Here is a 27,068-nt window from a genome sequence, read left to right on the forward strand (position 1 = left end):
TGAGGCCTCCCTTCTTGGCCTACAAACGGCCATTTTCTCACTGTCTCCTCACATGGTCTTTACTCTACTTCCGCAGGTACATATTTGGAATCTGTGTGTCCAAATTTCTTCTTATAACACCAGTCAAGTTGAATTAGGGCCCACCCTAGCAGCCATGTTTTAACTTAATTACCTCTGTGAAGGCCTTATCTCCAAACAAAATCACATTCTGAGGTATGAGGGATTAGGACTTCACTATATGAATTTTGAAGGGACTCAGGGGCTTCCTGGTCCACAACCCAAACTTTCTGGAGTAGAGCTTGGCTGCTTTTTTCTGATGATTGGATATGCTATCCTTGTGTGGAGGATGACCAGATCCCCCTCGCCCCCGTTTTTCTACACATCTGGCACAGAGAGCTCCATCCACAGTATGTGTATCAAGGGGTAGCCAGCCCCCTTCCAAGGAAAGTCAATCAACCTATACTTTTCCCAAAGGAAAGACCAAGGAGATCTGCTGGACAGAGTCATCTGCTGGACTCTATACTTTAGGAGGGGCTTGTGTTCTTCTGGCTCTGTCACCTGTACTGAATGTATCACCTGACTTGTAGCAGGTCCTCAATGCATCTGTGTCAAATGAAAGGAAGCTCTCAACTCTATTCAGAGAAGAAACTGGGCAAGTAACTGCTCAAAATTTATTTCAGCAACCTAGAAGAACATGTATTTTGTCCCATGTATATAAATTTGCATCCATGGTTAAGGTTGCATCAGTGAACATGCTTTGACCTCTAATGTTACCTAACAAATTGTTTATGTTCTGAGACTCACTTGCCTCAACTTGAAATGAGGTGATAGAAGATTGAAGGAGGAAGGTGGAGCAGATTCTGTTTTGGAGTACAATCTTTTTGCATGTCAGTTCTGAGATGTATGATTTGAACAGAAACTGTGGTGTATTCTTTCAAAAAAAAAAATCAGACTCCAGTTGATACTCTGATGGCACTCCTACTCCTCATGAGAAAAGCCACAGTTACCTGAGCAGAAAATAATAAATTATCACAAAGGAAAAAAATTAGTATTTTAGAAAGAATTTTTTAATGAAAGCATGTTGTCCATTTTACAGAATTTAATTCAAACAGCAGGCAGTACATCTCTCAACTGGAACATTAGTTCTGTGTCCCAGCTGCCTTATCATTATGTCTTTATTATGCCTCATCCTAAAGTTGCTTCCACCACATCAGAAATAATTTACCCCTAGCCAGGTTTTAAATCAAGGATATCTATCAACACACGCTGGTTTCCAGCGATTATGTTATTTTAAATACAGGGGACCGGAAATAAATGAGTTGAAAATGTTAAATGCAGTTCAAGTTCTTGTCACACCAAAAGGAAAACATATTCCAAACCAAATTAATTTAGGTAGTAAGACATTCCGAAGCATCCTCCAATCAACGGCAGTTTGACATATTGTGATTGTCTTGATGAATAATGAAGCAAGACAACAACTTCTCCAGTGCATTCTTCAGGACATGGGAGAAAGAGAAGATGATGTTCGAAGCCCATAGCTCTTCAGACTTTACCAAAAGGGACACTCCTTGTGACAAGGTTCCAAAGGGACAGCAAGTCTGAGCTAAGCCATGGTGGGATCCTTGCGGGTCATTCCAAGCGGAATGTAGGTTTGACTCTACTGATGCTGGCAGCCAGAGCCCAGCCCCTGAGTGGAATTCTTCTGTACTCCAGTTCTCCTTTTGTTCCGATGGCACTTCTCCCAACAGTGCTTGACAATGAGTGATGCTCTAAAACCCTGCTCTTTCACACCCTGTGGGTGACCTATAACTTTTCATGGGTCACCTTTGACCTGCGAACTGACAGTTTGATTTATTGTCCGGTGTTATGATTTATGAGTATCTTCTCAGAATAATTAACAGACAACAGGTGGCGGCATAATAATTTTGATTACCCAGCGGTTCATGAAACCACCACAAAGGTGACTTCATTTTCTGAATAAGAGAGGGACAACAATTAAAAATTAAACAAAGAAATGCTTTTATGCCACAGTTTTTCAGTCTTTTGTCCCACACAGAAGACTTATTTAGGGGGCCTGCATTCCTCTTAGGCACCAGGAAAAAAAATAAGGAACTTCGATTCTGTGAATATAAGAAGACCGCCGTATGGGTAGAATTATTTTTCTTTCTTCCGTGAAGTCTTGATTAATTGAGTTATGTCAAACCTGTCAACCAGATCATCTTTTAACATCCCGTTTTTGACAATGGCCATAGCCCAGGAAAGAATCAGTGGTCAAAGACAGTTTGGGAATGCATTTAACTTTTTTGTAAGTCATTCTAACCTAATTCAACTGACTGCTTCTAAATATTTCTTCTTAAGTATGTAAGCAGAAACCAAGAATACTCCCCCGCACAAAGCCTTTTTTTTTTCTTTTAAAGTGTATGAATAGGAATCTATTTTTTTAAGTACTATTTTATTATGGTCTACATTAGCTTTAACTTTCTTCCCCCTCTTCAGATTTGTGTGCTATTTTTCTCCAGCAGACATCACATCACTTTTATTCAAGTCAAGGGTGGCATCCTCATTAGAGATTTTATATTACAGGCATCTCAGTCTCCTAGGGATTGACATTTATTTCCAAATGAATCCGCAGTGCATTTAGGTAAGCACCTACCTTTAAGAATGCCTAATGCCGTTTTTTTGTAATACTAAATAAAAATCAAGTCAGGTAAGATTTATCCCCCATAGCTCTCCATTTAATCTCTGCCGAAAATGGACCTAAGTGTTACTAATGTAATTGAAGTACACAGGCCTCTGAATATGTAACAGTCCTGCCTCCCACCCAAATGCTAGGTGGTTGAGAACCTCCCGTGCATATGAAATGCAGTTTTGTACAGCGCCACAATAGTGATATTACAGGCTTATCATTTTAATTGACTTTTTGACATATAAAAATATTCCTACAATCCTACTTTACATTATAGTTTAATAACAGCTTAACACACATCTATGAAATATTCATTCCCGTTACATTCAAATTTTAAAATATCTGATGGAGAGCCTGGTTAATAGATAAAGGAGAATCCCTGGAATATTAAAGACAGTTAGGTGTGCAGGTAGTGTCCTCCGCTGAAAAGTAAAGCACAATTACCACGAGGATCGCAGGTTTTTATTTATATTTTTAATTCATAAAGATTCCCCTGAACCAAAATACAGCCAAGGTAAAGGTGATTTTGTAGTGGGGTATTTTTTCTTCTACTATAGATACAAGCTCCAGGTTTCTCTGCTCCATGAGCCTCACTGAACACAATCCTATTCTGAAGAAAAATATCAGAAATACCAGATCTGTATATTTATGTATGATAGTGCTCAAGCCTGCAGATTCAGCTCACACCTCAGAAAATTAAGTGCCACCTAAATGCCCACTCTGGTTGACATCTGTCTCAGAACTCCACCCGCCCCTCAGCTTTGAAGAACAAGTTGGGAAGAGAGTTTACTTTGAAAACATGATACATGTGCGAATCATGAGGTAATTTGGGTACTTCGTTCCCCATCAATTTTTAAATTAATTATCTGGAAGCAAGCAGCGGTTAATTTTGGCCATAGACTTTTTGATTAGAAGCTTTGACCCCTTTTGCCTTTTGGCATCTCCTATACAATCCCGATGACATGCGGGGTAACCCTTGACACCTGATTCAACACAAAGTCACACCCCGGCCGGCCGATCTTCCACATTCAGCAATCCTTTTGTTACAATGGGACAATTTCACCCACTTGCATCCACCTCCGAGAAACGTGGCCATCCCCTTAAGCCAGCCTGCCTCTGCATAAAACTTATTTCCCAGGGAAAAGGAGCGCACCCCCCCCCCTTTCTGCCATTACTTCTGTTTTACAAACTTTACACCACAGCATCGTCCCATATGTTTGTGCAGCGTACAAGAAGGTTTCTTTAGAAAGCGCTGATGCTAATTATAAATTTAATTTGCATTTTAATTAGAATGGTAGCAAATTAAAAGCGTGGCAGCTGGAGAATTTTGAACGCTTTGCAGAGATTTGGTGTCAGTATCTCCCCGTTTTTGACTTTGCAGCCTTTCCCTTTTTCTCCCTCACTATCTTTCATTCACACAAGCATATTGGCAATGTTTCTCCCCGCATTCCTCACATTTGTGTATTTATTTTCCCCATTCTGCCCGCCCTCCCACCGCCCCTACCCCAGCCCCCCAAGGATCAAGTTGTGAATTCTTTCTTCTTTGTGCTGATAAACGGTGTGCACTTGTCCAGTGCCAGCGGACGGTGTACAGTAGTGACAGGGTGGCTCTTTAGAGGGTTTTTTTTTTTTTTTTGAAGCCCCTTCTTGTATCACTCCGTGTTGCAATCTGTGCCTGTCATACAGGTAAGAATCTAATGCTCCCTCTCCCTGAAGAAAGGGGGCTGCTTGGACTCTGTCGGCCTCTGTTTACCACAAATTTGGGTCTGCATAATAGCATCTTTATATTCCTGGAAATCTTGGCCACAGGTCTTTGGCACGTTAATAAAATATTCAGCAGGCATTCCGCCTGGCTCCTGCATGCCTAAGGAAAGGCATTGTTCCGAGTATACCTTTGGGCAAAAGCCCTGCGCTGTCAGCCCTTGAGCCTTTGGAGTGGCAGAGATGGTAGTCCTTGCGTTTCTCGGAGCTGTCTCTCACTTGGGATGTGAGCATGTCTGTTTTCAGCACTCACGTGAGCACGTTTATCAGTTCTGTCGTTTCCCCTATGTTGTGTCTCCATGGTCATTTTCCTTCCTTCTGTTCACTTCCCCCACAGTGTCCTTGCTCAATAATTTTCATTAATTGATTGACAGCTCTGATAGACCCAACTAACCTCTATCTCACTCTCGTGTCTGTTTTTAAATAAGTACTTGTGCGTCCAATGACCTTGTCGCCTCATCAGCGATCAGAAAATGAGCATGCAGATATGGAAGGAGCTGATTAGCAAAATAAGCAATAGATCTCATTTCTGGCTGAAGTCCATCGTGAGCAGTGACGACGATACTTTGCCATTTTACATTTCGAAGAGCAGCGGCTCAAAATAAAGAATAAGCAATAAACAGGCGATGCTGAATCTCCTGAGCATCCGTTCAAGTGTATTAAGAAATGAGCCTTTACCCATCATTTTGTCACCCTGGAGGAAGAGGGATGAGAAGGTGTGGGATGTGTCCCTCGACAACACAAGAGAGGAAGGTGCTTTCCCATCACTCACATCACTGGCTTCATTAAACCTCGAAAGCCAACAGTTAAGTTTGGGGAAATTATTTGTCCTAAGAGGAAGACACGGGCAGCGTCTTTCTACTGCATTCTCTGTGTGAGTGTGTGTGTGTGTGTGTGTGTGTGTTTATGTGTGTTTGTGTGTGTTTACCTTTTTTCCCCCGCATATTCTTCATGTTGAGGTATGCTAGATATGTCAGCTTTTAAGACCTACTGTTACCATGTAACTGGCTTTATACTCATCCATATAATAAGCAGGAAGATAGGTGTGCCTGGGTGGCTCAGTGGTTGAGCATCTGCCTTCCACCCAGGTCGTGATCCTAGGGTCCTGGGATCAAGTTCTGCATTGGGCTCCTCTCAGGGAGCCTGTTTCTCCCTCTGCCTATGTCTCTGCCTCTCTCTCTATGTCTCTCATGAATAAATAAGATCTTAAAAAAATAATAAGCAAGAAAATGTACTTCAGCATCATCTAAATACAACATGTTAGTTATTGTAGTTAGTTAGTAATAACTAAAATGAGCTATAGGAAGGAAAGCAATCCACATCTCATATTAGTAAAATACCTATTTTGGTCCGTTTTTAAGATGCTGATTTTTACCTAAAGCATTAATCATATCCCATGAATGAGACTGAACTGGAAAGTGACTTATTACTTACTTAACAAGAAATCACATTTTAAACATTATAAAAGCCACACATACATACAAATAATTACATTTATACTTTAATTCCAAATAATGTTCAGTTGATGTTACTACTCACTTTACTTGTTAAATTACAAATATTGATTTTATACCTTTCATTTGAAGGGTTTTTTTAAAAAAGGTTTCATTTATTTATTCATGAGAGGCACAGAGAGAGAGGCAGAGACATAGGAGGAGAAGCAGGTTGCTTGAGGGGAGCCGGTTGTAGGACTTGATCCCCAGGACCCTGGGATCATGCCCTGAGGCAGAGGAAGAGGCTCAACTGCTGAGCCACCTAGGTGCTCCCACTTAAAGGGCTTTCATGATGATTTAAAAGTAACTTATGTCAGGGATGTTGATAAAGATAGAATTTCCTGAAGGAAAAGTATATAAATACCATCTCTACTTTATGCCAAGTTTTGGAAGCTGGAGGGAGAGCTACATCACCAAATAAACTATTTTATTCATTATTATAAGCTTGATTAAGATAACTTCAGAGATAAGAATGGGGTTCCACAAAACTAAGTACTTTAAATTTGGATCCCAAGAGAGCTAGAAAAGAAGACAGAATTAACGCTTTCGTTAAGCAGAAGAGGGAATTGATAAGGTGTGCCAGAAGTAACATATTAATGATGGCAAAGGTGTCTGAGATATTCACAGTTGGTTTTCTGATAATTCAAACCTCATTGTAAAGAATGCATTATATCTCCAAGTTAAACAGCTTTGGTTAAAAGTAAATTTGCTTCTTTAAGTTGTAATTCTCATATGTCTGAGAATTCAATCTCCAACTTTGAAAAGCAGGAGTATCTGCGTGATACTGGCATTTAAAAAATGTTAATAAGCATATTGCCATCGAAGAGTAATTGTCTAAAATAGTAGATAATGGTATGCAAAAAGTTGGCCATGACTTACCCTAATTAAGTAACACGATTACAAGGCAAAATAGTGAAAATAAAAGTTCTAATTTCCCTGCCACTGTAGCACCCACCACTTGCCTTATTCTACACCTAAATGTACCCACCATGGCTTAAAACTGTACACATCAATTCCATGGCTTTCAAAGGAAACACATTTTCGGTGGCATTTTGAAATGGACAATACACTTTACCGAGATAAATCTTTTTCATTGCCACTTTGGAAAGGTTTAGTTTTTCTTCATGTAATTTTTTGCAGCTGTACAAAACACTTTCATTAACCCAAGAATGGATTATTTGGAGTGCTAATTAATTGATTCTTCAAAATGCCAATTGACACACTCCCAGGGAAAACCTGATCTAAGCAACTATGTTAATCAAGCTATTGTACTTATGGTTCTGTCTGAATATCAGACCATCTGAAATGAGGAGAACTTTGCCATTACTCGCCTGGCCCTCTCGTGGGCAGCTAATTAATATGAGCTGAATATGACAGTTGTACTTGTACGCTCACCGTACCGCCTGACAATAACTCTATAAAATTACATTTCAGCTAAAGAATGGAAACAGTGTTAAATACCATTATTTGCCTCCCTTTGATGTCTCAGAGTCATTATGAAAGCAATTACAGCAGTTTCTCTGTCTGTATGTCTACAGGGTATTTATTATCTGTATCTGTCTGAATCCTTTGCCAGGTGGAGAATATATGGCATATTAAAGACAAGGGAATTCAGCCACAATTATCAGGATGGGAACAGAGAAAGAAACAAAATCAGAGTTTTGCAGATGATCCTGCCAGAAAACAGTAATTTAATATTAAAGCCTGGTGGTCTGGGAAAACTTGCAGGATCTTTTTATTTATTTAAATTAAAAAAAAATTCTCCAGGTTCACAAAGCTCATGAATCTAGGGCAGAATTAATTAAAACCAATAGGGAAATGGAAAACACAAAAACAAAAGGAAAGGAAAAAAAAAAGCAACTCAAGGCAGCAGCAGGAAACATATTTTGCTTCTTAATTATAAGTGGATATTCTCCCTTTCAACCAGCCCTTTCCTAACCAACTGGTATAATCCACAAGACGGATTCCCTCTCTCCCCTCCCCCCTCCCCCAGATAAAATTACCTATGGTTTTTTCACACATGGACTAACAGACATCAAGAAAACCTCAGTTTTCAGGTCCCCTCTAAGACTTTCCCCATGCTGTTGGAACCTGGCATGATTCAGACACAACCATGTCTATCAGGAGTTGTAACTCCTCCCTATCAAAGTGCATCTGGATTCAAAGGACACTTTTGATTGACAAGCAAGGTGTGGATGCTGACTGCCCCCATGGAGGAGTTTTGTTTTTTGTTTTTGTTTTTGTTTTTTTTCTCCATGGCAGTGTCTGTGGACAGGCCTCTATATGATTCAATTCAAAGATTACTGATCGTGTGCTCCCTATGTGATCAGTGTTCTGTGGATGTTGGGGAGAACGAAAGACGAAAAAAGTCATATGGGATGAGGTCTCTGCTTCATGGGACTGTAGGAAGAAGAGAGAGAGGCCCGTTGGTTTTGAGCCTCCCATTGGGCATTAGGACGTTTCATCTGGGTAACAACCATGTGAGTAGAATCTCTGATCTCCAGTTATAGATGAACAAACCGCAGGGCAGGAAGGTGAAACAACGTGTCCAAAGGAACACAGTTGAGGGCCAGTGCTTTAAACTCCGCTTCTGTCTGGCTCCAAAGTCTGTCTCTCTCCACGAGTTCACACTCTTCCAAAGGCCCAAAAGAATGCTGGGACCAACAGTGGATGAAGAAGGTACCAAGTGCTGCCAGCTGGGAGGAGTGGAAGGACAATGTAGAGGGAGGAGCTGGAGAGAAGATTCTGGGAGGAGTTTTGACTTGCACTAGATCTTGCAGATGTGCAAGCACTTTAGTGAGGAAGAGGTAGGGATCCCAAATTTCCTATCCTCCGGGATTCTCAATTAAGACAGAAAAATGATCTCTTGTATGATGAAGATGGAAGACAAACTTTGTGATTTGGAAAATACTGCACGGAGATGTGTGCTTATTAGTATTTCTGATTTGAGAAAGAGTGATGCGAGACAGATGGAGATAGACTTAACCAAGATGTATTGAGAGGACGTTGAAGAGATTGGTTGCTTAGAATTAAGGGTTGGTATGCTTGATGTGCTGTGTCCATAAAGTTTTGGCCACACGTGTCATGGAGGAATACCTTTGGGTGGAGAAGAGCAGATGCCAGGTTGCTAGGCAAAGAGTACCAAAAGCACTCCCTGTTCTACAACAAAGAGTTTCCTCACTCAGCTACAATGATTCTCTTTTTCTCTTTCTCCTCCTTTGGCTGCTTCTTTTCCAAAAGTACATCGGAGAGGTTAAACCACCATTCAGAGCAGGAAGGATGCCCTAACAGTGCTGCTTCCAGGAGCACATTCCCCATGCTGACTGCTATCTCTGCTTGCAAATATAACATTGTTTCGACTATTGCAAAAACAAAGTCAATCCTTGAGATCTTTAACAAAGGGCTTAACTGGATAAGGAGCTGAATATAAACTTGAGATGGTATCACCTGAAGTCAAAGAAAATACAGATACTTTTTTTTTTTACAAAGAAGACCCTTGGAAACATTTCATTTTTGTGCCATGTAACTTCACCTCAAAAAGGTTCATGGTGTTGGCAATCTCAATATATTCAAAGTCTCTGGATACAAATTGAACCAAGTTTCTCTTTTGTCACCAGAACAACATCAAAAAAGTTTACATATTGATCAAGTATGTGAGTAATGGTCTATTTTGTATATCTGGATTAATATGTAAACAATCTTGGGACACATGGGTGGCTCAGCGGTTGAGCATCTGCCTTTGACTCAGGGTGTGATCCCAGGGTCCGGGATCGAGTCGCACATCAGGCTCCTGCACGGAGCCTGCTTCTTTCTCTGCTTATGTCTCTGCATCTCTCTGTGTCTCTTATGAATAAATAAATAAAATCTTTAAAAACTATATGTGAACAATCAAAGTAGAAAACCATTTGCATGCAGGGAAAAATGACAAAGAGCAGCAGAAGGGGAACAAGCTGGGTTCAAAGCCAAACCTTTCAATTTCTGACATCTCCATTTTCCTCTCTTAAATAGAAATGTCATTTACCTTCCATGGTTACTATTATGCCTTAAGTAAAATAAAACATGTACATTACCTAGCACTGTTTCTGGCACCTAGCAGGTGCTCAATACATGTTATCACTTTTTCTCTTTCATTTTTGAATTGGTGTACCAAATTTTACTTTGGGTAGAAGAGGAGATGGGTATAAAAGCTGCTAGTAACAATAAAAGCTGGGAACTGCCTCAACAATTTTAGCTTTTAAAAATGACTTTTTATGTTTCTTTAATCAAAAATTCAATTCTCCCTGCAATCAATGATGACTTTTATTTTTATAAGGTTTATAGCCATCATTAAATCGTTAAATTATTCAACATAGAGCAGTCAGGACCAGTTAGGTTATGCTGCAGTAACAAACCATTGTTAAAAATGATTACCCCCAAAAAATAAATAAAATAAAATAAATTTTAAAAAAATGATTACCCCCAAATCTCAGCATCCCAGAGCAACGCAAGTTGATTTCTGATCTCTGCTGCACTTATTGCGGCTGTCTGCAGGCTCTGCTCCTCCTCATCCCCCGCTGGGGACTTGCAGTGTTTCTTGTCCCTGTGGCAGAGGGGAGGAAAGCTGGAAGGTCACACCCAGACAATTAGATGCTCCAGCCTGGAGGTAGTTTGTGTCATCTCTTCACTCCCCATTCGCAGTGAATGGGCCAATGGTCACACAACCCCTATCCAACCCAAAATCCCAACTTCAATCCTACCATTTTCCCAGAAGGAGAAGATCTGAACAAATGTGGGGAATTGCATTACTGGTACTACAAGGGATTTAGAGAATGCGTGTTTCCAGTACATTCTAGTAAATGTTGTCTGTTGCACTTAAAAATTAACAGAACAGGCTGAAAAAAAATCAAACCACTCCTTTATGATGCAAATGGGCCTCATAATACTTTTCCTAATTCATTAAGCACCAGATGATCCTGATTTTCCAGCTGAGTTTTTCCTTTGAGACCAGGTATACCCAGACTGCTTCAACAATGACTGCAAGCTCAGGTAGAAATACCTCTCCTGGCCGTGGCTAGCACTTCTTTCTGCTCCCCTGATCAATAATTCCAGCTACAAAAAGCATCAAACATCTCAAAGACATCCCAAAGGCATAGGTTGCCAAAGGGAATAAAAAGCAAACGCCGCATAGATTAATGTTCTCCTTAGGCTGCCCAGACACCCTTGTAGGGCCTGAGGCCTACAAGAGGCCAGTGGTGATTGGGATGCTTGAAATTATAGAGCTTGAACAACATTTCTTTATGAAATAGCTTTTTGAGCCTCTAGAGAAAGGAATTCTAGTTCAAAGAGTGACAGTTTCCAGTTTCACAGGTTCCCAAGCAGGTGAGAAAAGACAAAAGGGGGAAAAAAAAAAAGAAAAAAGAGGAACGAAGGAGAGGAGAGTGATACTGGGGATACTGAAAAATACCTAATAATAACAATGATGTCTTATTAAGATTGAAAATAATGCAAATATCTGGTGTTGACAAGAGTTTGGAGGGAGTCGGCACACTCCTCCATTGCTGGTGATAGTGTAAATTGGAAAAATCTTTCTTGAGGGCAATTTGGAAATACACAGTAAAATTCTAAAAAAAAAAAAAAAAGGAAAGGAAAGGAAGAAAGAAAGAAAGAAAGAAAAAGAAGAAGAAGAAAGAAAAGAAAAGGAAAGAAAGAAGAAAGAAAGAAGAAAGAAAGAAAGAAAGAAAGAAAGAAAGAAAGAAAGAAAGAAAGAAGAAAAAGAAACCCATGCCCTTTCTCTCAGCTGCTTCACTTTTAGGACTCTATCTTACTTAAGGGAATAATCAGAGATGTGTCTAGAGGTATATTCACACAAATCATCATTGTATCCTTACTTATAACAGTGAAATTAACTGTATATATATATACTAGGGATTCAATTAAGTAAATTTGATAGGTGAAATATGAACCATCGAAAGCCACACATCTGAATGTATACCTATATAAGCAGAGAGAATAGACTGTAGGGAAACCCAAAATGCTTAAGATATGTGATATGAGACAAGATACAACATGAAGATACGGCTAATTTGTACTTTTTTGCTAATTTTCCCTTGCTGCTCTTCTGCTTTGCCCATGTACATCATTTGAGGAAAAAAAGATACAAACAAAACAAAAATAAACCTCTAGTATGACCCCTTAGAGTCACCAAATTAGCTCTAACTACACATGCTTTTTCATCTGCTGTGTCCAGAAACATGTAAGGCAGGGATAAAGAAATACAGTTATACTTATTTTCCCAAAGATAAAGATTAGGTCCAGAGATTTTACACAATATCTTGAACTAGTTTTGTAACCACAACTGATCTGTGTAAAAACTTGCAATTAGAATCAGTCTCTAATGATAAAATCTCAGTAAATTAATAGTCTGTAAATTAATGACAATGTACATCTGAAAGTGAACCAAAGCTGTAAGATACTTCCATTTCTTATGTATAGGTTATACATACTTTAATTTAAAAACATCAAATTTTAGTTAACATAAATCTGTGAAGATGTAAAATATGACTTTTTTTTTCTTTAAGGGTTAAGATGCTGTTAGACCCAGGAGATAGGAATAAATTGTTAATATATCACTTTTTTAGAAGAAACACATTCTGACATTTGTTAATTAAACTTTTCTTAAGGTTTAATGCATTGTCAAGATAGGATATGTTTTCAGGAAAGCCTTGTGATCTTACCAAGCTTTAAAATAATCCAAAAGCTAGTTCTGACATTCTACCTAATGTAGATAAAAGAGTATTTTAAGCTCATGCAAATCTAAAGAAATAGGGAAATTTGATTCATCCCATTAATTAGTAGGTAACAACATAACGAGAAATAAATCTTGCTTATTTTCTTCAAAAAGGATGATTAATGAAGGTTTAAAAGCCTTTTTGGTTTTGCAAAATTAATACAGTTTAATTATATGAGATTAAATTTATATCATACCCTATATTTTCTTTGGTGTAGATGGGGTCAAAAAATTTGCAATGTTTAGTGAAGATCACCTTGTGAACTTTTCCAGTATTGAATAAACATGGCAATAATAAATTATAAATGCTGGCAATATTTAAGAGCTTCCTTGTGTCTTTTAATTTTATCTTAATAATTTCTCCCTGGAGACCATTCATTTTCTTGGGGTCATCATTCTGTTTGATGAAATGAACTGAGACCAAAGTTAAGGGTAAAACCCATGTACCGGTCATTATTGGATTACATGATCAAAACAAAAGCTTCCTACAGTATGGTAAATGTAATTTATGTGAATGGTTTGGTGGAGAAGTGGATAAAACCCTCTTTGCTCAGGGTTACAAAGAATCTGAGAAGCCTCCTCCCTTGGTCATTTTCCTGAAGGCAGCAGGGCAGAGTAGATAGCTGTGGAGGGCAGGACCCTACAATCTTCAGCCAGTATCTCAAACTTCCTGTCCCCACTTTCATCCATAAAACAGGCCATACCACAGGCTGCACCAGGCCTTTGCAGTGAGTAAAGGTGATAATGTGCCTAAACGAGATGGCACATGACAGGCGGCTCAGAAATGTTAGTTTCCTTCCCCATTCCTGCTCCCTTAGCAAAATATTAGACTATTAAGATTCTGATATCAAACATAATAATATATACATCTGATGATAAAGCACTTTTTCTTTTTTCTTTTTTTTTTTTTTTTCTTTCATGAGAGAAGCAGAGACAGAAGCAGAGAGAGAAGGAGGCTCCATGCAGGAGCCCGATGTGGGACTTGATCCCTGAACTCCAGGATCACGCCCTGAGCCGAAGGGAGACGCTCAACCGCTCAACCACCCAGGTGTTTCAGATAAAGTACATCTTAAAGCTGGCTAAACTGGAATTACATTTTGGTCTGAACTGATCATCGTGAATAGATGGAGCAAATGTTGCAAAATATCTAGGCATTTTGTGTAATGATGGCTTTCTTACGGAGGAGAATGGAAATGCGGGGCGGGGAAGAGACAAACTAATAATGAATATCTGTAAACTACTAATTAGAGGTCTGACTTGGGGTTAGTCCCTTCAAAGAGTTATAGAAATAAAACTATTTCTCTGGATTCAAATCTGATTCTACAACAATGGAAAACTAAGAAAAGTAGCACTAACCTCCAAATTCTAAATGAAATTACCCAGTTGGGATCTTCATTTTATAATTAGGTAAATGCTGCAAATGCTGCACAGTGTTACTGAAGCAAGTGAATTCTAATCCTGGAGTCTTCGTGGGAAGTTGTCTTGCTGGCAGATTCAAGATATCTAGTCATTCAGCCACCAAAGTGACTTCAGCACTGGAAATGATGGAGAAACTTGAACCTCACCTTCAACTCTCTACATAAAAATTAGAATAGCAGGTGTGCCTGGGTGGCTTAGTTGGTTAAACGTCTGCCTTTGGCTCAGGTCATGATCTCAGGGTCCTAGAATCGTGCCCCATATCAGGCTCACTGTTCATCAGGGAAGTCTGCTTCTCCCCCTCTCTCTCTGTCCTCCCCCCTCACTCGTGCTCTCTCACTCTCTCTCTCTCAAATAAATAAATAAAATATTTAAAAAAAACATTAGAATAGTAGCTGTTCACACTTTCTTCACAGTGTCTCAAATACTTTCATGTGTTTTCTGTTTGTCAACAATCCTGTACAACAGTTGTTAAGTGTCACAAATTCTCATTGTAAGAAATGTGGGACAAAGGCTCAAAGATCTAAGGCCATTTTTTCAAGAACTACTTACTTACTGGTTGACAGAAACTCAAGATGTAGGCGATTTGTGATCCTGTGATCTAAAGCAAACATGCTAAAAAAATAAAAAATAATAAAAATAAAAAAATAAAGCAAACATGCTGAGAAGAAAGTGAGAGCATAGAGAGTTTTGCAGCCAATGGATTGTGAGTTCCAGAGGTAGGGTGGAAGGGTTCAGGCTGTTGGAAATGGCCAGAGAAGGGGCAGAGGAGGGGATGTGTCCGGATTCATGATGATCAGACCTTGAGTGATGAGGAGAAGACAACCTATGGATCAGAGACTTCTGGGGTGAAAGGGCAGTACCAAGGATAAAGAGCAGAGTGAGAGAGATCCTCATGGACTCAAAACAGACACAGTGGGTAGGCTGCAAATACAATAATGACGTTATTCGGACATTTGGGGGTATGACAACATGGACTACATATTAGACATTATTTAGAAAGAGAAAGAGCACATACAAATTAAGGAAAATGTTAATAATCCATACATCTCAGTGAAGACTATCTAGGTATCAATTGTCCTATCATTGTAACTTTTATGTTGGCTTGAAATGTTTTTAAAATAAAAACTCAGGGGACAAAGAGAGAACCAAGCAAGAATTCCACTTGGCATAAAGCAGAGCTTGTATTCAATACCAGAATTGACCAGGAGTAAACCTCTCTACACAACTTTAGTGCCCAAAGCTGCCTCTTTCTCTATAAGACCCAATTTAAAAACATTGTCTTGCCTGCAAGCTGGGCTGCTCTGAATTCCAGCCCTCCCCCCAACTATCCTGTCCAGAGAGATATCTGTGGGACTCAGTGCCCTCAGTCTAAGCCTGAAGCAGTTCTCAACATTCTTGGACCTTACCCTTTTGGCATCTAGTGAAGACCATGCATTTCTCTGCATGATCTTCTAAGTACAAAAGAAATAAATAAAATAGATGGGATTATAGAGGAAATCGGTTTTATTCAAATATATTTTCATAAATATAATTCTAAAGTGTGGTAGAGCAAATATGTGTTTCTTTATTGATGCATTAATTAATAAGAGTTAGCCATGGGTTTAATAACTACCATGATTGGAAATAGTGATGAGCATAAACTGTTTGTTAAGATATGTACAACTATAAAGTGATATAAATTTATCAGTGGTTCCTACTGATGACAAAGTACAGCTAGTGCTAATACTATCATGGTTTATCACAATCATTCAGAATTGAAAGAAATGCTATATTTCAGGTAGTCATTAGTACTTGTCTAAAATGACAGACAGATCTCAGGCTAAGAGTCTTGGTAAGGAGATAAACATGCACCATGCTCTGTGTTGAATTTACTAAGACCTCTTACAATTATTTTCTGTGACTCTGAGAGTTTTGCTAACTATAAACCAATAACTAATCAGTTTTTATGGTCCCCTGGTGTTTCGTATCCACTGCTAAAGACTATTATACAATATCGTGGTATATTTTCATGACCTTATCCAAAAAACCTAAGAGTGGAGTTGTGTAATTATCCATCTTCGGATCATCTATAGTCTGCCCTCTAGTATAACATTTATAAGTTTTTGAAGATGAATGCTGCATTTTTAGATCTTGTCTGTATTTCATGTTCATTTATGTTTTTGAAGTTGAATGCTATATTTTTAGCATACAAGATTTCATGTATTTCATGTTCAAATTAAGAACTCAGTTAATAGTTGCTCTCCAAAACCTATTTCAACTAAATCAATTAAACAAATTAAGCTTAACTTAGTACACACTTCAATGATTTTTTCCAAAATATTATAAAGTCTTTTTAAAAATTTAAATTCAATTAACCAACATAAAGTACATACTTTGTTTCAGATGTAGTGTTTAATGATTTATCAGTTGCATATAATACCCAGTGCTCAACACATCATGTGCCCCCCCTTAATGCCTGTCATCCGTTTACCCCATCCCCTCACCCATCTCTCCTTCTTCAACTCTCAATTTCCCATAGTTAAGAATCTCTCATGGTTTTTCTCCATCTCTGATGACTTCCCATTCAGTTTTCCCTTCCTTACCCTGTGATGCTCTGTGCTGTTTCTTATATTCCACTTATGAGTGAAACCATATGATAACTGACTTTCTCTGATTGACTTATTTCTCAGCATAATACCTTCAGTTCCATCCACATCGATTTAATGGCCTTTGTCCTTTTTGATGGCTGAGTAATATTCCACCACCTCTTCTTTACCACCCATTCATTTGTTGATGAACATCTTGGATCTTTCCACAGTTTGGTTATGGTGTACATTGCTGCTATGCACATTGAGTTGCAGGTGACCCATCGGATCACTACATTTAAAAGCTTTTCTGTTAAGATACTCATTGGTAATAAAAGAATACATAAAATATAGAACATTCAGATATCTTATTCAGTGGACAGTGAGAAGTTCAGGAATTCGATTCTGTCATGTTTTGACCAAGCTAAACCTTGAGATAGAAGGCTATCCAAACTCTGCCCTCCTTATTTAAACTCCACCTCTTTTGGGTGACTTCTAATAAGAATGTACAGAATGACACAGCTAGAAAAAAAAGTTGTATAAGAAAAATGTAGCCCAGGTAAGGAAACAAATATAAAAAATATAAATATAAGAGGTAATCATTACAGGTAAGCCACTAGGAGATCTTGTGAAAAATGATCAATTGTCATTAATTTGAGAAGAAAAAATTTCTGGTTTACACAAGAAGTTGGGTTCTTTAAGACATAAATGTCAAAGTAGTTATCCCATGGAACCTAAGAAAGGAGCACTGAATGGTTATAAAGGCAATATTTTCAGCAACATTCTCATAGCAGAAAAAGCAAATGGGGTAAGCATAGCCGATCTTACCATATCCTGATGACTTGGTTGTGATCAGAGTACAAATTCTTATGAACTCTTTTTGACCATGACAGGTGAATTTCAGATCCATCCCTTTGGGTACTGTGGCTGATAGATTCTTAGACAGTTTTCAATGATCCCACCTTATGGCATGCATGCCCTTGTGTAATCCTCACCCCTTAAGTATGGACAGGATCTGTGGCTTGTTTCTAACCGATAGAGTACAGGGCATGTGATAAGATGTTAACTCTCCAGTAACACTACATAGGATTGAAACGTCCACCCTGCTTACAGACTATTAACTCTTTTCCTTGTGGGTTTTCATGGAATAAGACTTCTTATGGAGAGGTCTATCAGGTGAGAAACTGAGGGCAGCCTCCAGCCAACAGCAGTGAGCAAGAAACTGAATCCTTCTCATAATGAGCTTGAGGGTGGATCTTTTTATAGGAGAGCCTCAAAAGGTATCTGAGCTCTGGCCAACACCTTCTCCAGTAGCCATGTCTGGCCAACACCATCACTACAATCCTGTGATACCTTGAACCATGTCCAGATTCCCAACCCACAGAGATGGTGAGGTAATAAATGCAGGTCGTCTTAATTTGGTAAGATTGTGGTAACTGTGTGTGCAGCAATAGATAAATAATATTCAATACACAATAAATAAGACACACATCTTCAAGATATGTAAAGCAGAGTATGTGCTTATGCTAGGCTGAATGTGCCACTCAGGCAGTGCTTTGGACTATCAGGTGGTGTTTTGTTTTAGGTTGTGGTCAGACATCTTCATCTCTCACTGGTACAGATGTCAAATCATAAGTACATGGTTTAGATGTAATTTTTCCATGGACTCAGAATTATAGAGATAAAATGTGTGTATTGTTGGGCTCATGACATGTCGTATGGGAAAATCCTACTAGCTTCTTCAAGCCTCTCCATGTAGTTTGTCACACAATTCAAGAAGAATGAGAGTGTTTAAAAGAAATATGCATAAATATTCACACAGAAGGTCCTGTGGTCCTCATTCAGTTATTAATTCAACAAATAACTTTTAGTTTGTCTTCCTACAAGAACCAGGCCTTTACTGATGATACAATCTTGCATGGATAAGAGCTCTGATACTGTCTTAAAGAAGTAGATACTAGCATCTACCAAGAACTTTACATGCATTGGCTTATTTGGTTCAGAAAACAAAAGTTTGATTGAGGTTTGGGAGTCATAGAGCAAGCAAATTGCAAAGCTAGAATTTGATCCTGAGTCTTTTTTCTGACTTTAGAAACCCTTTGGCCATGTCATGGTCTTCTGGCTTAATAAGAGTCTCTCGATTTATGAAAGTTATCATGTTATTATAAAACATTTAGAAAATATGAGCGAATAAATGAACAAAAACATTCATTTGATCTCATTGCCATTTCTCTACAGCTAGTATTCTAGAAAGTTACATTTTAGTGGACAGATGGACAGATAATTATGTGAGAATAGTTGGTTAAACAAGTTGTGTTTGATTTTCTGGGCCCTTTGAGGTTTTTTGCTTTGAGGGATTTTTGCAGGGAGCTACTTAAAATTGGCAGCTCTTCTGACTCTCTTAAAAGCCTAACCACATAGAAAAGATGTCTCCTTATTCCACAGAAAGAAAGAGAGGGGTTATCTTAACTGATCAAAAGGAGAAAGATGCTCTTTCTAGACAGTTAAGAGATAAAAAGCAATGGATCTTACTTGGGGGGGGGGGGGTGAAACACAGTGATGGGGATGGATAGCCCTTTGAGAAGGGAGGCTGTGGGGTTCACCAGTGAGGCTGGAGCCCAGGCACAGGGCCAGCCCCAAACATGGCACAAAACCAGCAGCACCCATGGGGCCATGTGCATTGGAATACAGACATGGAAGAAAGAATATTTGCCCGAGCTAATGACCTGTGACAAATGACCTGAGGGTTCCTCCCAATAGTCTGGGGCTCCTTAAAACCCAGGGATTCCTGCACAACTCTGAAAAGGAGAAAACTCCAGTTATGAATGAGAAAAAATATTCTAAAAAACAATTCTGCATTCTAGCACTGGGAGTGCTGGGAGGCAGATGGAAAGAAAATGTGATACTTCTTTCACCCCTGACTTCATGGACTAATAGCCACAAAATCCATGCTTGTTATGCCATCCCTGCAAATATTTAGAGAATATGATCTAGCAGACACTTTTAGGGGATACTAAGACAAATAAGGTAGGATCTCCTCACTTATAGTCTATTGAAAAAAATTAAAAATAAGTCTTTTAAGAATTTTATATATCAAGTGTCCAGTGAATCCAGGTGATGCCTTTCTCAATTTTGCAAGGGATAATTAGTTTGGCTTCTCCAGAGAAGTAGAAACAGTAAGATGACAGATAGATAGATAGATGATAGATAGATAGATAGATAGATAGATAGATAGATAGATAGATAGATAAGGAGAATTATTTCAGGGAATTGGCTTATGTGATTGCAGAGTCTGGCTGGGAAAATCTTAAATTTTAGGTCAGGCCAGCAGATTGAACAGTCTTGAGCAGGAGTAGATGCTGTAGACTTGAGGCAGAATTTTGTCTTCCTCTAGAAGACCTCAATTTTATTCTTAAGGCCATTCACTTGATTGGGCCAAGCACACCCAGATTACCAGAGATAATCTTTATTTAAAGTCAACCAATGAGGGCACCTGGGTGGCTCAGTAGTTGAGCGTCTGCCTTTGGCTCAGGGCATGATCCTGGGGTCCTGGGATCAAGTCCTGAATCAGGCTCCCCACAGGAAACCTGCTTCTCCCTTTACCTATGTCTCTGCCTCTCTCTCAATCTCTTTCTCTCTCTCATGAAAAAATAAAATATTTTTAAAAAGTCAACCATTGATAGCTGTTAGCCACATCTCCAAAATACTGCCACAGAAATACCTAGGTTAGTGTTTGAGTAACTAGGTACTGTAGCTTACCAAGTTGATACATAAAACTAGCCAAGCTGATACATAAGACTAACCATTCTACACAGGAGGTATGAGACTGGAAGCAGAACTAGAAGCTGATTAAGAGCTCACTGGGTGGAGGAGAAGGAACAGCAGAGTGCACGTCAGGGCAGGGAAGCGGAAGGTATGCTTTGAGGAAGTCTGAGTGGTGCTGTGCAGTTGGGACCAAAGAGGAGGGGAGAGGAGTGAGAGAAAACCTGGATTTGCAGGCCAATAAGCTGGGGTCAATGGAAAGTCTTATGGGGCTTTTTGTGAGTAATTTGATTATATTTGAGTTCCAGAAAGACCAGTCTGGGGTTAGTGTGGGCAGTGGTAGGGATGTCGGCTTGGAAGGTTTAGAGAAAGGGTGAGTGTCTGACTTCCAGTACAGTGGGGGCAGAAAAGAGGGACTTGGTATTGGGAAGATAGAGAAGAGCTGACCCCACAGACCTTGTGGGCCTCCATGCCAGTCACCATTCATCCATCACTGTGCTCTCTCCTTCTCTGCTTAGATGCGCTATTTACTCTTTGCCGACACCCTCCTCTGTGGAGCCGTATCAATAAAGCAAAGTCCTGAGCAATCTCCAGGAGTGGAGACAAGAGATGTAATGATATAATTGTGACACTTGTCTAGAGAGCGCTGGACCCAACACATCGATGTATAACAACAAACCGCACCCGTGAATGCACGCACGCACACACACATCCTTCAGTATGATCCTTCACTGCAGACATAATTTTCCCCACAGTTTAATTGCACCCAGGAGCTTGTGCAGTTGGAGATCCAGAAAGAGTTGAGATTCCAGCTTTTAAAGCCATGAACTAGAAACCCAGCCTAGATATTCTCTTTAGAAAATGGAATAAGAGAGGATGAGGGTGCATAGTGAAAGTGTGTTGATAAATGTCTTAAATCCTGGTTGCATCTCCACTACAATGCCTTGAGCCTTGCTTAGGCAGAGCGAGGAATTCGTTTGATCAGAGCCTGATGGGATTTTTTCCAGTGTTTTGGCAACAACTGCTACTCAGAGTAAGTAGTTTGCCTCAGTATCTATTTAATAGCCCCTGAATCTGAATCCACAAAGTGCCCTCAAGATCGGCCTTGTGTAGAACTGAGTGTCACCACCACCACCCCAGTAGGCAAATCTAGTCCATAAGTCCCGACCTGAATGCACATCCACCTGCCCCACTATCTCCTCAACCCCTTTATCATTCTTCCTGAGCACATTGGATTACATCAAGATTTATTCTGCTTCCCTTATCTCTGCCTTCAGAGAAGAAATTCAACATTCATGTATGCCATTTTGAAATCATTTTATTTAAAATAGTATGTGCTGAGCATGCATGCCAAGTTCTGAGCTAAGCACCAGGGATCCAGAAATGTATGAGAAACAGTGTCTTGCCCTCTAGGAGCAGAGAAAGAGCTATCAAGACATTGAAGAGAATGTAGCCTTAGCCTGGAATTAAAAACCAAGTATATATGGAATGGAGTTGGCCATGAGCACACATCATGGAGAAAACATTCCAGGGCTCACATCTCACACCAAAAGTCTGGTGAGAAAGGGGCTTTCTTGGGACTTCTTCAAAAGTAGGGGAGGAGGATGTGGCATTGGCAGGGGCTGAAACCTTCCCTGGGGACCAAGTGATGATCTCCCATCTGGAGAATTCTTATCATTTCCAATTGAAGGCCAGATGGCAAAGGGGAAGGGAAATGGGACCGCTATGCTACACTCTTCACCTCCTTTGTGATGACTGATGGAGGAGCTTTGGTGTGGGGGTACTGTCAGGTCAGGGATCCCTGACACCAAGGGACAATAGTTAGGGGAAGCAAGGTGTTCCTCTTCATTGTCACCTGAATCAGTAGCCCTCCCCTTTGAGTTGCATGGCTCCTTCCTTGACCTGGGGTCCAACCGTTCTCTGTGAACAGAAGAAAAGGAGGAGGATAAGAGGCAGAAAAGGACACAAAACATCCAGATGTTGGAGGGGAAGAAAATAAGTTGGTGGAACAATGCTTCCTGAACTTTCTTGCTTCTGGCACACGTGGTAAAGAGTATGCGAAGAGCACATTGGGATATAGAAATGTTTGGCCAAGGCCCACTTGGCCATCCCATGGACACTGCACTCCATCATCTTCACAACCCTGTGACCCATACTGGTGGAAAAGCTATCGAGAGATGGCTTCTACCAAAGAGACAAAGGAACAGGAGAAATATTCAGAGGCAGAAATAAAAACCAAAGTCAAGGAGATCACCTAGGACAAGGGAGGGCCAGGGCAAGCTTCCAGAAGGCAGAGGCTGGAGAGAAAGGAAGGTCAAGCAGGGAATGGCTGACCATACTTTGTGGCCTCACCCAAAAAGTCTCCTCTCACTCTCAGTTCCTCAGAGCAGCAGGAAACAAGTCAGGCCGTCCCTCTGTCCCTACTCTGTCCTGGCCCTGCTCTATTCCTCCCTTTGCCCCAGGCAACAGCCTTCCAGATTTAGGAAATGGAGAGGAAAGGAAGAAAAGAAACTCAAGTTTGGCTTTTAAGATGCTGACTCAACTCTCTACCTACCTTCCTTCCTCCATGGGCAATACTGGGCTTAGGAGGCCTCTGTGACCCTCCCTAAAAGGCCCCCAGCTGCAGGGACATGTCATGGCTTCTGGGAACTGTTGCTTGGAGGGTCTACGGGGGAGAAAATAGAGGCATCAGGATGTCCCTGCAGTATCAGGAGCCTGCCTAGAGCCAGGGACCTTGGGGGCCAACTTCATGCAAGGGGAGCTTTACTGTTAGAAGAGGCTCTTTGGGGACCCCTGGGTGGCTCAGCAGTTTAGCGCCTGCCTTTGGCCCAGGGCATGATCCTGGAGTCCCCGGATCGAGTCCTGTGTCGAGCTCCCTGCATGGAGCCTGCTTCTCCCTCTGCTTGTGTCTGCCTCCCTCATTCTCTCTCTCTCTCCCTGTGTGTGTGTGTGTGTGTGTGTGTGTGTGTGTGTGTCTGTGTCTCATGAATAAATAAAATCTTAAAAAAAAAAAAAAAGAGGCTCTTTGCCAACCTGGGGAGGTAACACCTTCAGGCGAGTATCCCGCCAAGCCCATTTAGGCAATCTGGGGTGTGTTTTCAGATGCTTTCTCCTGCTCTTCCAACCTGCTCAGATGCACTGGGTGTATTCCTCTGCCTTTACCTGCTCCCTCCCCCACTCCCCAGTGCTCCAACTTTACCCCAGCTGCTGGTCTGAAGGGGGTCTTGACAGGTTGTCTTAAAGGACAAAAGAATGCTGGCAGCTTGGAGTACATCTTCCCCACAAAGAAGTGGTAGTTCAATAGAAGCCTTCATTCAGGGAAGGAATCCTTAATGGTAGAGCATTGTATATCTGAGATGCGGCAGCACCTGGAAGGATAAGAGAGGTTCTTGGCAAGGGCTGGAGCCTGCCCAGGCCCCCTGAAATCCCTGCCAGGGCAGCTCCACAGGCCCTTCCTTCACCAATACCCAGGCTGCCACACGGAGCTAGGGATCCAGCAAGTTTCAGATATGTTTCCATGGGCTCAGTAGGAGCAGAGCAGCCTGGTCTTAACAGAAAGTCTGGGTTGAGTCATTTTAGAAGTCCCTGCTTCTAGAGAGTTCTGCACTCAGGAACTGCATGGGAGAAGTGGATGTTCTACAGGCCAACTGCCAAAGTACCTGTAGAGCTCTTTAGGGTTGCCCTGGAAACCCCAACTGGAGCAACTGTCACTGGGTGTGGGGGAGGGGCTGGCAGTTTGAGAGGCCACAGGTTCCTTCCTCACTCACTGTCCCACCCTCCTGAGGAAAGCAGAGGCTTCTTGACCTGAAGGGAGGATATTCATGATTCCCACCTTTCTTAGGGGAAAGACAGGGTCCAGAGAGCCTATTGGATGGCCTGGGAATCAGCACAAATATACCTTCTCAATGAATAGGTCCTTAAAAAACTGCTCCTAGATTCTAATATATACAGCTATATAGAGATATTGTACCAGGTGGCTGCCATCTACCAGAGCAGGTTTGCAAGTGCTAGGAGGTGGGCGAGGGTGATGGCCCTGGAGATGCCCCACAGTAGGACACTGAGCTCAGGCCTTGGGCATAGTGACAAAGGGAGCAGAGCTGGGACAGCAAAGACATTGGGGCTGTTCTGCCGAATTGTGCTTGCCCGCTGTCCCTGCCCTCCCTCCACCCGCCCCAGTTCTTGTGAAAGAGAGCCTTCAAGAGATGGAAAAGTCTCCAGGGCAAAGTTTCCAGAGTGTGTGGAGGGTCAGAGAAAGTTAGAGATAAAGCAGAAACCCTTGGCAAGTTGGGGCAGTGACACCCAAAGGGAAGGAAAGGATAGGAAGTCAAAGAGCAGGGTGGGCAGGGGAGGGAAGGAAAGGAAGTTGGAGGACTGGGGGAGGTCAGGGACAGCACAGGGGGGCTGAAGTGCAGATGCAGCACCCTGAGCAGGGCCGGCAGGGGGTGCGGAGGGAGTCAGTGGCACCTGCGGGGGTCCTCTTCCTTCCCAGGTTATTGCTGAGAAGAAGACAGGCAGAAGCAGGGAGCAAAAGGGCCAGCGGGAGCTGCACAGGGGAGAACAGAAAGCCCAAAAGTTCCCTTCTGTTGTCTTATGTCCCCTCACCAACTCTTCCCAACTCTCCCTCATGGAAGCCCAGTCCCAAAAACAAGGGAAAGGAAAAGAATCAGGTAAGGTGGGGTGGAAAGATGGGAACTGGGAATCCTTTCCAGAAAGAAATTAACAGCTTAACAGTAATCAGTGACCAGGAAACACCCCTCTAATGGTGGACAGTTAAGCATCCAGTATGGAACCATGGGGGAGGGGGCAAGGCAGGCTAGGTAGGGGGCCTTCTGAACCCCTCACACCCCAGCCTGAGTTATCCCTCCAGGGCACACAACGGGAATCCAGGTCTGAGAAAGACCTGGAAATGGCTCGTAGGCTGAGGAGGATGGTGAGCCGCCTCTTCCTGGAAGGCTATCTGAAGATTTGTGGGTCCAGCCAGACATGTTAGGGAATAGGCAAGAGAGAGGGGCACCAAGGCATGCTCCCTCCCCACAAGAGCCCCTTCCAGGCTGCTCAGGGAAACCCCAAAGGGAACAACTGCCACTTTTTCTTCCCTCCACCCTGGTAGTGGGAGAGGTACTTTTGAGCACCTCGAGTGGTGCTCCTATCCACCGGCTCTGCTGCCTCAAAGGCCTGGCGCCCTGGGTTGAGACAGGCCATAAACAGGCATGCAAACTGGAAGCAAGTCTGGGGAAGAGTTGTGATCTCAGAGAAGATATGAAATTGCTCTCTACATAGCTTAGTGAGCACCAGCTGAGCAGAAAGATTTAGAATCGGATTTCTCTTCAGGCAAGGGTTTGGGGGCTTTGACTCTGGTGTTATTGTTGGAGCATGCTCACATGTGCTCGCCTGCAGATTGAGACCTAGGATTCTTGTGGAAAAGTCCCTTCAGAAGATTGTCCCAGTAAAATAAACCAGCTTCCAATGCCCCACAACCACACATCTTGGAAAGGGGTGAAGTCCTGGCCAGGGTGAGGTGTCACTTACTCCCTTTTTGATTTCCCTGTTGCCAGTATCCTCTGGAATTTGTCCAGGGTTTCACTCATGCATAAGGTCATTGCTTTATCAAATATTTGTTGAGCTTTACTAGGCAGTGGAGATACAAAGATGAATGAGACAAAGTTCCTGTATTCAAGTACTTTTGTCCATAGTGAGAAAAGGACATGCTGACGTGCTGGAAACGGAAACAGAAATGCAAGACCGGGCTGATTGCTTGGGTTTATACGCCCTGTAGTTGCGACCTACACACATACACACATCCAGAAAAAATGAACATTAGAAAAATGCTCTGGTGAATCCTCTGAATCAAAAAAGATGGAGTGTTCACTATGACCAGCAAAGAAGTTGCAAGCTAGAATGTTCTTTGCCCACTCAGAAGTTGACTCTAAAAAAACCAATGAACAAACCCATGCACTCACCCATGTTAACAGGGTCTTGATCTTGAGCAGCACTGTTGTTGGGGAAAGGAAACTACTTGGAACCTTGATGGTCCTGTGAGAGTGGTGAACCAAGGAAGCCATTGAACATGCCCCAAATGCTAGAGACCCAAAATTTGTAAGGAGTTCTGAGGGTGACATGTGCTTATCGTGGACAAGAGTCAGATACTTCCTGAGACCACCATAGGACTGGGGAAGGGAAGCCCCCCAAATCAAGACGTTGTGTGTGAGTGCTCACAGGGGATGGGATGCCTGGAAGTTGCCTCTTTAGTATCTTCAGTCAAAGGGCAGAAGCCATGGGCTGGTCCCCAGAAGGTGGTGATGGCCCAACTGATGGCCAGTGGAGAGGAGTCTTGGAGACTCACAGAAGGGACCAGGGAAAGGTGGGGTGACATTGTAGTATCACCAGGCTGGTGCTTTCTTGCCATCAGAAACAGGGCCTGGTGGGAAAGGAATTTGTTCTTCCCTCAGCTGGGAAGATAGAAGGACAGAGCACAGCCAGGGGGAGAGGGGGCCCACTCCCTCCCTGCCATTCCTGCCTTCATCTATCTATCCCTTCTGATTCTGAGAAAGAGGTCCAAACAGAGGGCTGTTTGACCAGTCTGAAGCCCTGGCGAACCTGGGACTCTGGGCAGAGGT

The 27,068-nt window shown here is 41.6% G+C and overlaps 2 long non-coding RNA genes across 20 annotated transcripts in view; one reads left to right on the top strand and one right to left on the bottom strand.

The window, feature by feature from the left end:
- Positions 1-731: 731 nt before the first annotated feature.
- Positions 732-26,429, bottom strand: LOC144296998 (uncharacterized). 9 transcript variants are annotated; one of them, XR_013364007.1, is made up of 6 exons: positions 23,919-24,104; positions 23,651-23,819; positions 23,006-23,116; positions 17,518-22,371; positions 10,397-10,519; positions 732-1,007 (listed from the first exon to the last, which is right to left on the bottom strand). It is a non-coding gene; the product is annotated as an uncharacterized LOC144296998 (long non-coding RNA). The 9 variants fall into 9 exon arrangements; XR_013364006.1 differs by lacking the exon at positions 732-1,007 and adding an exon at positions 1,082-2,203; XR_013364008.1 differs by lacking the exon at positions 732-1,007 and adding an exon at positions 4,253-9,387.
- Positions 24,022-27,068, top strand: part of LOC144297014 (uncharacterized) — a 44,629-nt gene continuing 41,582 nt past the window's right edge. For 3 of the 11 annotated variants that reach the window (XR_013364023.1, XR_013364026.1, XR_013364024.1), the window contains exons 1-2: positions 24,025-24,447; positions 24,941-25,118. This is a non-coding gene — a long non-coding RNA (uncharacterized LOC144297014). Of the gene's footprint in view, positions 24,448-24,940; positions 25,119-27,068 lie in introns of all 11 variants that reach the window. The other 8 variants (XR_013364051.1, XR_013364056.1, XR_013364031.1 and 5 more) reach the window with 7 other exon arrangements.

The sequence above is a fragment of the Canis aureus genome, chromosome 2 (genome assembly GCF_053574225.1).
Source record: "Canis aureus isolate CA01 chromosome 2, VMU_Caureus_v.1.0, whole genome shotgun sequence".
NCBI classification, from domain to species: domain Eukaryota; kingdom Metazoa; phylum Chordata; class Mammalia; order Carnivora; family Canidae; genus Canis; species Canis aureus.